We start from the raw sequence: 13142 nt of genomic DNA on the forward strand, positions 1-13142 counted from the left end.
TGACTGAATGTGGAAGGGGCAATATCAGTGCCAGACCAGCTCTCCTCTTGGATAATCTTGATCCTATGCTTAAGCTTAAGGCACTCAGGGGTACCTGATGGGGAAGGTCTCCTGGGCCCCACCCCACTTTCCTACTAACTCAGTTCAGTGAAAAAGATTTCAGTATTTTGGAGATGTTCAAATAATTGGAATATCTGAAATAAGGACTCTGATTCCTGTTTCTCATCAGCTCTCAAGAAATCCCATTATAAATATGGGACTGGTACATGAAGGAGTGACACCTTCCAACACCGTTGTCAATTGCTGCCAAACATGCCTTGTCAAATCAGAGAGTGCTAGGTTTCAACTCTGAGGTGAGAACAAAGGGTGAGCAGTAGCTTTACCTCTGCTGAGCCTCCCAGATAGCTCAGCCCACAGCAAAACTGTCTACGTTGAAGTGACTTGATAACCAGAATGAGAAACAGCAACTTCTGAACGGCCTTTCCCCAAGGGTAATAATAACAATAACAATTTTAATTCCGTCATCATTGGACCACAAGTACTAAAGATAAATGAATGGTTTGTGAGCATTGACTGAGTACTTTTCATACATACATGAACACTCAGCGAACAGAGAAGGGTACAAGAGGAAGAGCTCTGAGCCCCCAAATGTGCAGGCCCTGTGCCAGTCCCGGCATACTTGTCACCCTACAAAGCTAAGGCTCAGAGAAGTTAGGGAACCTGTCCGTGGTCACAGAGCCATTACCTGGCAGAGCTGGGATTCAGAAGCCTGTTCTCCTAACTGCAGCGTCTGTGCTCTTAACCACTGTACCCTAGGGCCTCTCTGAGTGAGCAGTCAGGCAAGCTGTTAACTAATCAAATAGGCAAAAGTGGAGAAGACACAAGGTCTGGGGTCCATCTAAAACTCTATCTCCTCCTCTCCTCACACCTCTGTTCCATGCCAGGTGTGCCTCTGTGATTAATGCTTCTGACGCTCTGGGTGTGTCCAGATGATATGCTATCTACAGCACACAAATGGGGATTTTCAAGATGGTGTTCTTTAACAGGCTTGCCACCAAATGCTGTCAGAAAACTAAAATTGTCCAGGCTATTTTGAGACCAAACTCAAAGTTTTATCCAGCTTCTCCCAAAAGTAAATTGATGTTCACGAATCTCAGAGCTGTTCTCTGCCTCACATTTTTAGTTGGAGTCATATAGCTAGAATTTGTGCTCTTTCAAATTCATGTCCCTATGTTGACCCCAAGCCTTCTAAAAAGCCCAGTGGAATTACATGGTCTCAGATGGAATCAGGGGCTTGCATTCATTAGCTTCAGAGTAAAGAGAAGGCAAGAGTTGACTCAGAACATGAACACGGTACCAAGAATAAAATTAGCATTGCCCATTTAGTGTTTACACATCTCCTAGGCTGGGGGTGAGTGTAGCTTGTTTACTTTTGAGTCTAAATTACTGAGCTTTCCCACCTTGAGATGGAAACCCAACCTGTGAGACAAAATTTTCTTTTCTTCCCTCTTTTTCTAACAAGTAGAGATGGCTTGGTGAAATGTGCATTGGTTTTCATTCCAGGTGAGAAAATAGAAGTAAGGCTGCAAATTCTAAGTAACGCATCTAAGATGCATCTGAGACTAGACTAGACAGGACACTAACATAAATAGTAGCAAGGACTGGAAATTTCAAGCCCCTCCTCCCCACCCCCCACCCCCCAATTATTGGCAGTTGACACTTGGCCCCGGGTCCTGAAGCCCTCATGCTCACTCTGCAGCCTGGGAAGTGAGGCAGGGTGACACACACAGAGAATCTTTTCCTGGAAATGGGTTTGGAGGAGAGCTTATTATAAACAATAAGCCCTTGTGTATGGGATTGAAAATAAACTCAGACAGTGCATAAGGTTACGGTTATGTGTTGAAAGGCTAAAATCCACCATCTGTCACCTATCTACATGCCCTGATCCAAGCGTTTGCCTCTGCCTGGAATCTCGTTCCAGGAAATCTGACGAAGTGATCAGGCACTTCTTTACACAAAGGCAGTGATTTACGGTAGATGGCCATGGAATTGAGACTTATTTTTAAAAACAGATAATATTTTGGTTCTTTTTAAGAAAAGAGTCAATGTTGTATTAGATGGTCACACGATATTTTATTTGTTCACTCATTACTGGTTACTCAATGCTGCAGTCTAATGGGCTCTTCTGAGTCAGCTTTCATATATTCCCCTCCATAAGTATATATGATATTATCTAGTCACAGCGTGCTTGTTGGCTTCAAGCTGTATGAGTGGAAAAAAAAAATCACAAGCTCTCTGGCTTTGCTCTTCCATATAAAAAAAACCATGATAATTTTCCGTGCTTGCTTTTGAGTGTATACTACAGTTATCATTAAGCAGATAGTATTTCTGGGCCAGAAACTGTATATATGGGTCAGGATGTTATCTCTTCCCGTCCCCCATGATGTACATCTCAGCTGAAATGCTTCCTTCCTGTCTTTCTTTCTCCGGTGGCACAGCTACAGTTCTGGAGTTAACTGTGTAATTTCAAGAGGTTATTTTCTATCAACTCAAAGCACTTAGGAGGACTCAGGGAAGAAGTATTTTGGCACTTACCTAGGCAGGATGATTGTGCTGGTTGCAATACCATTTTGGAAATTAAAAGTGTCTTTAGTCTTGTGATTACATAAATTTCTGCTTGGCAAACAAGGGTGTTCTGGCTTTGTGGACCTGGGATCTAACGTATCATCTTTTTTAACCTAAATTCTTTTTCTGTGAGTCTGCATTGTTGGTGAAGGCACAACCCGGGGAGGTGCCGGCTGGCTGTAATTCCAGTCCTAAAGTCAGTGAACAGTGCAGGGGGCCAAGGGGACCTCAAATCTCTTTAGTCATTTTAGGAGATAAGGAGGACAGGGTGGGAACGTCACAGCTTCCCATTCATTTGGCTCATGTTCAACTACCAGAAGGCGCTCAAGGGCACAGAGGGAAAGTGTGGCTACTGTGTTCCCATAAGACAGTCCCTGAAATGTGAATATTTCACATATTAAAGGAGTCCCCTTGGCAGCTTAATGCTATAAAAAGTTAGAAAGTTTACCCTAAGTGCAGGTTCCCAACCCTGGGGCTACATAGTGGCTCCTGGCGGGCTGTAGTTTTATAGAGGGTGGAAAACTCACAATTGTGTAGAAAATAGCCTGTGTGAGAGATGCATCACACAGTTGTGTCCTAAGTTACCTAGCATAGTGGTTAAGGCTCTGGCCTTGGACAAGTTCAAATGCTGGCTGTGTCTTTTACTAGTTGTGTGGCCCCAAATGAGTCATTTAACCTCTGAGTGCTTCTGCTTCTTCATCGGTAAAATGAAGGCAATGGCAATACGACTCCCTCTATAGGGTCGTCATCTTAAGTGAGTTAATACATGTGAACTAGTGTTGCTCACACAGTTAAGATGCAATAAACTTTTAGGGGCGCCTGGGTGGCTCAGTCGGTTAAGCCTCTGACTTCAGCTCAGGTCCTGATCTCATGGTTTGTGACTTCAAGCCTCACATTGGGCTTTGTGCTGACAGCCAGGAGCCTGGAGGCTCCTTGGGATTCTGTGTCTCCCTCACTGTCTCTGCCCCTCCCCTGCTCACCCTCTGTCTCTGACCGTTTCTTAGAAATAAAATAAACATTAAAAAAAAGACTCAATCTAAATTTTAGCTATTATTATTTGACAGACATATTTGTGGGATGATAAATTAAACAATACATTCTTTTAAATGTGATTTCATTGCTAATCTTTGTCAATATATACAGTTTTAATGGATGGAAACCAAATGGAAAATTATCATCATAAGGGAATTCTTATTGTCAGAGATGGAAGGAATAAAGAGGGGAGCTTAGTTATGTCCTAATCGGGAAGAAAATACAAATGGTAAGAGGGCCAGCTTACCCAGTAGGCACAGGAGACAGAGAGGCGAGGACCCATGATACTTTTAGGAAGTCACAAAAATGTTTTACATTCATTTAAAATTAGAAGTATTATTTTCATATGGAATATTAATACATTTATCTTTATGCTGTAAGTATAAGTTAAAAATAAAATTTTTGATATTTTTATGCAAGACGGCCAACAAAGGCACATGCATTAGAGCTCACGGAAGTCATACTGTGGCCTAAGTACAGGTGCTTCTGCTACATTTGTTCATGTACTTTGCTGCATCCCTAGTGAATGGGGAGGGCTTGGAAAAGAGACTCTATCTGGTTTGCCATCGGGCACATAAAGCCTATCACGGTGCCTGGGCACATGATAGGCAACCAATGAATATTTGATGAATGAAAAAAATGATTAGCATTTTGGGGTTACAAGCAACATGCTTGGTGCCCTGGAAAGAAGGGTGCTGCTCAATCTCTAGACAAGTGAGTCTCCGTGCAGCCTAGAAGTGCATTTGAAAGTGACATTCGATTTGTGGATCCAAGCCCCAAAGGGTGGAAAAGTCAGTGACCAAGGCAAAAGAGAGACACATACTCCATTTTCTCCAGATTTGACCTGAGCGTGGTCTTGACATGAAAGACTGAACGTAGAGCTCCAACTGGGCCCAGCTTCTGGAAAGGGGGCCCTCACGCATCGGCCCTAGAGGAGTGGGGCTGTTCGTAGCAGAAGGGGAAAAGCAACTCTGGAGACTTGAACACAAACAAATAACACATTCCCTTCCTCCCTTAGGGCTCTTCTGGGTCCTCTGCTGCCTGAGGCCAGGGAAGGAAGAGAACCCTGATAGGACAGCAGCACCTTGGGAAGTCAAGGATTTGGTGACTAAGAACCAGATACAACAGGACCTAAGTGGAATTGCCTGAGTTGTGCCCAGAGAGCTCACTGTGGGTGGATCTGCTTCATGGAATACTGGGGAGGTAGGTTGGGGGCAGAACTGGGGAGAAGCATGAAGAAAATCAAGGTAACTGAGGTCTAGAGAAAAAAAGGAAATACTGTCGCTTTGGATTTTTTTAGTGAATCAAAAATCTCCTTTGGCTTCATTTCTTGTATTCAAAAATAATTCAAATACATTGTGAAGTATTCACAACAGGAAATATTATCAGAAATTGAAATAAGTAAACAACATGGATGATTCTTTGCAATATAATATTTAGCGATTTTTCATATGGAAAACATTTTAACATCTAGAAACAGAAAGAATAGTGTGATTTCCTCCAGGTACCTACTATCTGGCTTCTGTCTTAGCTAGTCTTGCTTCCTCTGTATGTCTTAGCCCCTTCCCCCTCCCTTATTATTTTGAAGAAAAGCTCAGACATCATAGAATACCATTTTTATGATGTTAAAAATAACTAAAATAAAAAATAGCATTTTCATGAATATAGAGATGCAGTAAAACCATATAAAAAGAAATTCAAGCCAGAAAAAGCACAGCACGTGGGGTGGTAGTTACTGCACGTGGGCAGGGGCAGGTTACAAGTGGATCAGTGTCTGCGATTTTGTTTCCATGGGCCAGTTCTGGGGACTTACTTGTTACCTTGTTAAAAATAACTGATAAAGGAACTAGACGTAAAAGGAGACTATGCAAAGACCAATACGAGAAGGTACATGAAGCAAGGATTCACCTTCAACCCGTGCTGTGCACAGAAGCCCCTTGGGTCCCCTTTTCTGCCTGAGCCACTGGAGTCATCACTGCCTTCCTTTCCAGAGGTAACTAGCCTGTGTGGCAGGAGAGGACTTTGAATCAAGCTTATATGAAGTCCTGGGTTACCTGGGTAGAGCTCTGTGTCTATAAGCACATCCATGTCCCATTTCTCTTTTACCCACTTCGCTTGGTCTGTTGCTGCCTGAATCCTGGGACTCAGAACCACAGCTTGCTAATGATGGCATCCTACCCGGGAGAGGAGTATCCATTGCGGCCAAATGTGCCATGGGGGTTTCAATAAGATGCCTGTGAGGCAAAGTTTATTTCTGGTAGGCAGGAGAGGTTCCAGAGCAAGGGGGAAGATGGCAGAAGAAAGAAGGGGGGAGGGAAGAAGTAAAACAGAAAGAGAAAGGAAGAGTTGGGGGAGGGTTTGTTCATAGCTACTTATAGTATATGTTTTCTCAGTCCAAGATGTTCTTAAATTGATGACTTAGAAGAACAGTCCCACTTTCAGCTTAGGTCCTTGCTTGAGTTTTGGATTTTCATACAACTGTCATAGATGGCATTGCTTGATTTAATTAACTTCTGTATATTGTGCAGAATGAGGGGAGGACAGAGTGGAGTCCATGGACACATCTTTTAACCCTGGCTCTGACCAACTGAGCAGGCCATGTAAGCTCTCTAGGCTTGGTTTCCACATCTGTAAAAACAAGGAGGTTGGACTAGAAGATGTCCAGGGTCCAGTTCAGATGTAATATTTTATGATAAAAGAAATCTTTCTCTTTCATTTTGTATAGTTAAGTGACTCGAACCAGACCATAAATTGCGCAGAAAGGAATATTTCACAGGGATTTAAAAGAACAGTAAATTCAGTCTCTGACTCCCCAGATTAATGTTAAATTTCTACACTTGCAGTTGCTTACGTCTGGAGTTCTCATGTTTTTCCACATTCCTTATGACCTGTGCACCTTAAGAGAAAATGAAGGTTGCAAAATCTTCTCCACCAAACCTCACCTTAAATGGAGCAAAACTTTTCCTGAATAAGGAAGAGTTCTCTGAATGGGAACAGCCACTAAATCAGCCTCAAATTCTGGATTCTATATTCAGTAACAGACACAAGTAGAAAATGGCTGTCTGATTTGGAGAACCACAGGATGTAGCGCACCAACCCTGAAACACACATGCATGAGCATGGGTGAGCATGCGCATTTGTGTACACACACACACACACACACACACACACACACACACAAAATTGCAGGAAGCATCTTTTTGCAGTTCGTGCATTCTGATTTAGGGCCCAGAATCATAGCTTTTCTACCCAGAGGGGAACTAGTGATGAGGACTTAATGCTGATGCCAAGTCCCTTGGTAGCCAAGGGAGATGCTGAGACAGGAGTACAGGCTATCCCATCTGTGGTCCTGGGGTGCTCATGGTGTAGACAGGGCAGGACTGGAATCAGGGTTAGCAGGAAGTAATCACAGGAAGTAAATAGAAAGCCTGGAATCAAACCCAAATATAAATTGTACCTAAAATATGAAGATGATCAAATCAATGGTGGGGAAACATTTAATAACTAACGCTGGGATAACTTTGCTCATATGAAACACTTCCAGTTGAAACCTTAGCTTACATTATACATTTAAATACATTCCAAATGGGTTAAAAAATTAAATATAAAACTGAAACTGCTATCTAGGTAGGAAAAAATGTATGATTTTAGATTGAGAAGCCTTTTCCAAGGGAGAAACTCTGAAGAAATAAGTGCATAAATTTGACAACATAAAGATTTTATGTTTCTGTACATACTAAAAAATAAAAATTAAAGACATAGGACAAACTGGAAAACATATTTGTCAAATATGTGCTAAAATCAACATCCCCGTTAGGGCAATAGTTCTTTTTGTCAATTCATAAAAGATAAACTCCCAAAAGCAAAAATTGGTTTGCACTATAGGCAAGAAAGAACTACAAAAGAGCCTCAGATATAAGCATACGAGTATAAATTAAAACAACAAGATACCATTTTGTCCATAAAGTCAGAGAGTTAAAAGACTCTTAGTACCGTTGGTAATGGTGTGGTGACATTAGCAATCTAAGATTAGATTTACTCCTGGCTCTGACTTCAGTATAAAATCTTCAGATAGACATTTAATCTTTCTTAGCTTCAATTTTCTCACCCATGAAATGGAGTACAGAATAGTCTCACAGGGTTAGGGTGAAGATTAGATGACATAATGAATTTTAAAGGAACTTGGTAAATTCAAACATATATACACGGGTACAAGTAAATGTAATTATTGGGTCCTATAAGCCAAGTGGCATATAGACATAGCACTCAAAGAACAAAAAGGAGTTGAGGGGGTAGGTAGACTTGCTTCTTGATGCTATCTTTTTTTTTTTTTTTTAATTTATTTCTAGGAGAGAGAGAGAGAGACAGCGTGAGCAGGGGAGGGTCAGAGAGAGAGGGAGTCACAGACTGAAACAGGCTCCAGGCTCTGAGCTGGCAGTCAGCACAGAGCCCGACGCGGGGCTCGAACCCACGAGCCGCGAGATCATGACCTAAGCGAAAGTCGGACGCTCAACTGACTAAGCCACCCAGGCGCCCCTCAAAAGCTTTACATTTTAAGCTTAACCAAATTAAGATACTACAGTACTCAAATAAGTTCCTTGAAAGAGCTGTGTGCAATTATAGATTCAGTAAAATATACCTTAGAGGTGGTGCTAACAAAGACTGAGAGACAGGGACATTGCTATAGGAGCAGCAGGTACCAGTAGGACCCTTAAAAAGGTATTGGCCGGCGTGGGTGCCAGAAACCCCCATTCAATGGCAGCAGCCATGACAACAGGTTGTGATGGAAGACACTTCCAGCCACAGAAACTTCCCCAGTGGAGCATGCGTTGAGAGTCCCTGTGACAGGACCGTGTCCAAGGAGAGGAATCACTAGGGGCAACTTCAGTGTTCCCTGCAGGAATGACCCTCAGAGCTGCCACTCAGAGTCACAGGTCAGAGACAGTGCTAGGGAGATCCCAGGGAGGTGGAGATCACTGTATTTTTGTGTAGTGGCTAGAGTGTAGTATATAAGTTTTAGAACCAGACTTCCTGGGTTCACATCCTGACTCCACTAAAGGTGTGCCCATGTGGAAAGTCTCTGTGAACTAGTTTTCTCATTTAAGTGTAGATAATAATTGCATTTAACTCATATGGTTACTATGAGAATTATACGAGTTAACACACATAAAGCACTTAAGGATTCCTAAAACATAATGAATGCCTAATCATGGTAAGAATTTTTATTGTGCTATTGGCAACACTACCCTGACTACTACCACAATGTTCTTTGAAAAGAGTATAACAGGGACACCTGGGTGGCTCAGTCGGTTAAGCGCCTGACTTGGACTCAGGTCATGATCTCACAGGTTCATGAGTTCAAGCCCCGTGTCAGGCTCTGTGAGGACAGCCAGCTCAGAGACTGGAGCCTGTTTCAGATTCTGTGTCTCCCTGTCTCTCTGACCCTCTCCTACTCATGCTCTCTCCCTCCCTCTCTCTCTCTCAGAAATAAATAAAACATTAAAAAAAAAAATAACACATTCTCACTAGGAAACCCAGCGTTATGGGAGGCTTAAAAATTCTGGTTAGTACATCCATGAAAGCCCTAGAGCCCCTCTAATTGCTCCCCCACAATTAAAGGTCCAAGAATGAGCTCCAATCATAACAGTAGGTTATTCCCCTTGCTACATAAGGAAGTCTTCATTTATCATTTGGCTCCACCTCCTTTCTTCCATGCAAAGAAAAGGAAGTACACACTAGGGTAACACAGCATTTGCGAGCCTTCTCACCCCCATCAGAGACCCTCCCATGTTCACAGTCTCAAACTCATACTCCAAGTATGTGCCCCCAGTGGAAAGGCCATTACTGTGTTCTGGCAAGAGAGGCAAAGTATAACTTCTGTCTTTTTGTGTTCAACAGTAAGTTCAAATATTCAACCATGAAAATTTCATAAAGAGTTTCCCATGATATTTTTGGAATTTCAACGTGGAAGTGTTTGATTAAAAACTGAAGGAGAGCAGGTCAGTCTCCACTCCCAAGTTACTTTGCCCTTCCCTTCTGGGTCACAGTGTGCTTTGTGCCCCTGTATTAGCGGTGCTATAAGCAAAACATTTTCCCTATGTAATTTGGAAAATAAAAAGATTTGAGAAACTAATTCTTAAATACAGCATTTGGGGGACCACCGTCAGGGATGTTTGATCCCTACTGCCCCAAGACTGGTGTCGTTTACCGGTCATAACTGCCTTCCAGATGAACGCTCACTAGAATATGTCTCTCTTCATGGCATGTAATTGGAATGATAATTAATTATTCATATCATAAGAAAGATAGTATATTTGTTTTAATAGTTCTTGTGAAAAGAATAGAGACTCAAGACATGCTTTGGGTCACGCTTCTGCCATCAGATACATAAGGTACCATCGTCTCTACGAATAAAATGAGCAGGTTTCAAGAGGTTAAGTGGTTTGCTGGAGATCACTCACCCAGATCATTATTAATGGGAGAGAACAAAGGAGAAAGGAAGAAAATGGCTATTTTCCTTATATGTCATCCATGCTATCTTTTTCTCCAGAGAGAACAGGGACCACAGCCATCACTGGTTAGGGAATATACACCAAATACTCCCAACTATAAACTGTAAAAGAGGCAGCCAGAGAGAAGGAGCGTAGAAAAGAAACAAAATTTCTGAGTACTCAAAACGGATAATACAAATCAAATCCTAGATGTTGAACAGGTATGGTCCCCAGAAGATAGCTGTTCTGTCCATGTTGTCAGAGATGAGTTGAGAGAAGAGAGCAACGAGAGGTGATAATGCATTCCAGCTTTGTTGAGGAGCAACTTGACTTTCCTGTCCTATTTCATTAATGGCGGCTCTGAGCAAATGAACTCTCTTACTTCCTGGGTTTCTTGGGGGGTGCTGAAAACAAGTTCTTCTTTTCCCTGTGTAGTGGGTAGAACATCCTTTGGATATATATGATCCCGATTTGGCCAACTAACTGTGAAAACATATTTGTTCATCTATAAAATGGGAATGACCACTATAGGAGTGATTTGGGAGGGCTGTTGCAAGAACTTAATGGGGTCATTTGTGAGGGGGGTCAGCATTGTTTTCAGCAGATGTTTCTTTCCCAACAAAAGCGAATTCCCTATTCTTTTGAGGGAAGTTAGAAATAGGGGCAAAAACTATCTGGCACCTTACTCTGTCAGCCTTTTTCTCTTTTCCTCTTCTCTACCTTGAACTTGAAATAGAGATATTTTCCACTCTTCTTGTATTTTCCCCCCTTTATGTCCTGAAATGTGAAATATCAGAGCAACCAACAAGATACATTTTTAATTCGCCAGCCTTTTGAGCCTCTGTAAACCTATGTTCAGAGAAGACGGTTTCACCCAACCGCTGGTAACATAGCCTCAGTGTCATATATTTATAAGTAATGGAACACAATTGCTGTAGATTTAATCAGGATATTATATCAGAAACTATTACCAAGCCGAGAGTTCAAGTTCCAGTTTTAATGTGACTAAGCCCAAAGTACAGACAACAGAGGAGCTTACTTACAACACATCCTAGAGCAGAAGTAAAATTGGAATGTCCCATTTAATGTCAATACCTCTGAGGTGCTGGGCTGGGGAGTAGCCTCTTGATATTTACATAGAACACTGTATGTCAGGAGACACATCTCCCTCTGTAGTATAACTTCAGCCATATGATGCTGGTTATTTTAAGTGAAGAAGGTCAACAGATCAGCTAACTTTGAAGGGAGATTAAAAAAAAAAAAAAAACAAAACACTGCATTTGTAGCTGAAGGAAGGGAGGAGTGGGACTAGATTAGTTAGAAGCCCACCAGCCACAGAGGAAGGCAGATATGCCAATCCTATAAAACTTTGGTCGGAGCACAGAGCTCCAAAGTAGGAGCCATTTTAATGTCAGAGGTGGAAAAAAGAACCCAGAGTTACCTATAGAGGGACAACTCTTTAGAACATGGTATTTATATTAGTTGGGTTTCTTAGTTGGAAACAATAAGTTTTGGTTAACTTAAAAAAAATTTCTTGGGGCACCTGGGTGGCTCAGTCAGTTGAGCATCTGACTTTAGCTCAGGTCATGATGTTAAGGTTCATGAATTTAAGCCCTGCATTGGGCTCTGCACTGTCATCACAGAGCCCACTTCGGTTCCTCTGTCCTCGTCTCTGTCTCCCCCACTCCCTCTTTCTCTCTCTCTCAAAAGTAAATAATAAACATAAAAAAATAAGTTTCTTGAAGGGATATATAATTGCTGTAGAAAAGCCTTTAAAATGGAGAACTAGAAATCTAAGAAGGGTTCAGCAACAGCCAAACCCACACTGCAGGAATTTTCTGGTGAGAATGGTATATTCATTTGCTAAGGCTGGCATAACCAAGTACCGCAGACTGAGTGGCTTAAACAACAGGATTCTATTGTTTCACTGTTCTGGAGGCTAGAAGGTCTTCAAAGTGTTGGATCCTTCCGAGGGCTGTGTGGGAAGGGTCTGTTCTAGGCCTCTTTCTTTGGTTTATAGATAGCCATCTTCCTATTTACATGGCAGTCCCGCTCTATGTCTCTTTGTAATTGTCTTACCTTCTATGCATGTCTCTCTGTTCAAATGTTCCCTTTTTATGAGGACACCAGTCATGTTGGATTAGTGCCCACCCTAATGACTTCACTGTAACTTGATTATCTCTGTAAAGATCCCATCTCCAAACAAGGTCACATTCTGAGATACTTGGGGTCAAGTATTCAACATAAGAATTTGTAGAATACAATTCAACTTGTAACAGAGAGTTCTACTGGATACGAGTTATAGAATACTGTTTCCCAGTGGTAATGCTACTTCCCCCTACTACCTTGGTAAATGAGGGAAGAATGGGCCACTGATCCAAGCAGACACCTCTGATTGGCTGGGCTTGGTCACATGCACATACGACCCCTGCCAGTGAGCTGAAGGAAAGCTAGAATATGGCCTTTTCAGTTTCTAGATGGGATGCCTTCTACCAAGACTCATGCTGTGAGGATGTCTCAAATGGCTGAGTTCCTAAAAAACCTGGTAAGTAGCCATGTCAGTGCTTTTCAAACCAACTAGTGTTTTCAAGTAGGCATATTAGTCTTAGGAAAGAGGCTCTGAATAACATTTAAATAGAGGGTCTAGAACCAAGCCAGGTGAAGAAAGAACTCTAATGACTAATGCTAAAACATGTAAATTAGAGTCCAAGTCTGTTTCTCATTCACATGTGGAAACTTTCTGCTCAAAAAGATTAATTTCCATTTTCACAATTCCCAATGGAAGAGGCAAGCACCCAGGTCCACATATCCCCATCCTCTCTGACTTCGCCACCACCACAGTCTGTGTTGAGATATTTGCTGAGACGTGGAGTGCAAACATCTCTTTGGATTAGGAAAGAAGCAAGACTGGACAAATGTTGCCAGAGCCATTGGTCAGAGTCATTGCTGGGTGATAGACGTCCATGTCAGAATGGTCAGGGTAACCCCTGTGTC

The 13142-nt window shown here is 42.1% G+C and overlaps 1 long non-coding RNA gene across 1 annotated transcript in view; it reads left to right on the plus strand.

The window, feature by feature from the left end:
* The window catches only part of LOC120219995, a 51905-nt gene that overhangs the window by 12564 nt on the left and 26199 nt on the right, over positions 1-13142 (plus strand). The window contains exon 3 of the long non-coding RNA XR_005525435.1: positions 4676-4860. This is a non-coding gene — a long non-coding RNA (uncharacterized LOC120219995). The remainder of the gene's footprint in view (positions 1-4675; positions 4861-13142) is intronic.

This window comes from Hyaena hyaena, unplaced genomic scaffold, assembly GCF_003009895.1.
Source record: "Hyaena hyaena isolate Hyena2069 unplaced genomic scaffold, ASM300989v1 scaffold_659, whole genome shotgun sequence".
Lineage (NCBI taxonomy): Eukaryota > Metazoa > Chordata > Mammalia > Carnivora > Hyaenidae > Hyaena > Hyaena hyaena.